Genomic DNA, 1,450 nt, shown 5'->3' with positions numbered 1-1,450 from the left:
CAGTGTTGCACCCGTACCGGACCGGGACCGGCAACGGGATCGCAACCCTTGGTGCTGCACCCACATCTCGCTCAGCCAGTGAGCAGGAACCAGTCCACACACTCAGTTTTTATCTTCATAATTATACTTGTATTTTGCTTTGACTATTATATAGTTTTATTTCCTGGATTAGTGGACTAAATATGCACCCAAGGTTAAAAATTTAAATTTCGGATTAAAACTTAAGTGAGACAAATTCCTAACACACAGCCTTTTATTCAAACATTGATTATACCAAAAATGGCCAAATTACCTCAGTCTGTAAGAGCAGCACATGAAAGTTGGAGATGGACTGTCTATTAATGCCTAGGAATTCAAATTTACTCGTCAGGGTATTTGCCAGTTCTCCAATCTGAAACTACAATGCAGGAAAGAAAAGAGGAAAAATAAAAATAGAATCAGCAATATTTTCTGTGTAACGTAAAATCTTTCATTTACTGTCACAGATACTAAACTCTGCCTATAAATAGCCTTCCTCAAACAGCTGCACTTAGTTATGTAGGAGATAAAATTCTAACTTACAGTAAAATACATCACACGAAGTGATAAATAATGACAGGTCTATAAGTATCAAATGCATATCTACTCACACCTCATAATGCATTCTAATACAGCATGGAATTCAACAGTTGAAAATAGATCCTAATGTAAAAGTTGAACTCTCAGAAAGAGAAACAGAATTAAAATGATGCTTGCCAGCAGCTAGAGGGAAGAGATCATAGGGAGATGCTGGTTAGGATACAAAATTTCAGTTATAAAATGACTAAGTTCTGTGGATCTAATATACAGTATGGTGACTACGACAGTTAACAATACTGTACTACTGTATTGTATACTCAAAATTTGTTAAGAAAGTAAATCTTAAATGTTCTCACCAAACACACACACACAAAGACAACTATGTGAAGTGAGGTGATGGACAGGTTAATTAGCTGGTTTGTGGTAATCACGATGTATACATATAACAAAACATCATGTTGTACATAGTAAATATATTGTTTTTATTGTCAATTATACCCCAAAGATGGAAAGTTGATCCTAAGATACAAGTCCCAATATTGCACAAATTATCATTTCTCCACTATTAATTGCTTATATTAGCCACACACTGAAGCCCAAAACGAAATTAATTCTTCCAGTCCCTTCTACATGATTGTGCACTAGCTAATGATTGGATAAACTCTTTTCCTGTCAAAAGAATACACTAAGTGATTTTTTCCAACAGATCACCTGCCTTGGGTTGAATGTTCCCCCAAAACTTAATCCCCAGTGTAGCTGTTGAGGGTGGAAGATCCTATTATCGTAACCGAAAGGCAGGGCGCTGAAGAAGTGATTAGATTGTACGACCATGCCCTACTGAATGGATTAAAAATGGTGGTCGGGGGCATGGTATGGAGGACTTTAAAAAAAA

The 1,450-nt window shown here is 36.6% G+C and overlaps 1 long non-coding RNA gene across 2 annotated transcripts in view; it reads right to left on the bottom strand.

Moving 5' to 3' along the window:
* LOC103584171 overlaps positions 1-397 on the bottom strand; it is a 2,502-nt gene extending 2,105 nt beyond the window's left edge. For both annotated transcript variants that reach the window (XR_549940.1, XR_549941.1), the window contains exon 1: positions 293-397. This is a non-coding gene — a long non-coding RNA (uncharacterized LOC103584171). The remainder of the gene's footprint in view (positions 1-292) is intronic.
* Positions 398-1,450: the final 1,053 nt, after the last annotated feature.

The sequence above is a fragment of the Galeopterus variegatus genome, unplaced genomic scaffold (genome assembly GCF_000696425.1).
Source record: "Galeopterus variegatus unplaced genomic scaffold, G_variegatus-3.0.2 Scaffold46075, whole genome shotgun sequence".
Lineage (NCBI taxonomy): Eukaryota > Metazoa > Chordata > Mammalia > Dermoptera > Cynocephalidae > Galeopterus > Galeopterus variegatus.
The sequence above is the reverse complement of the archived record's forward strand: the minus strand, read 5'-3'. Positions and strand labels throughout refer to the sequence as shown.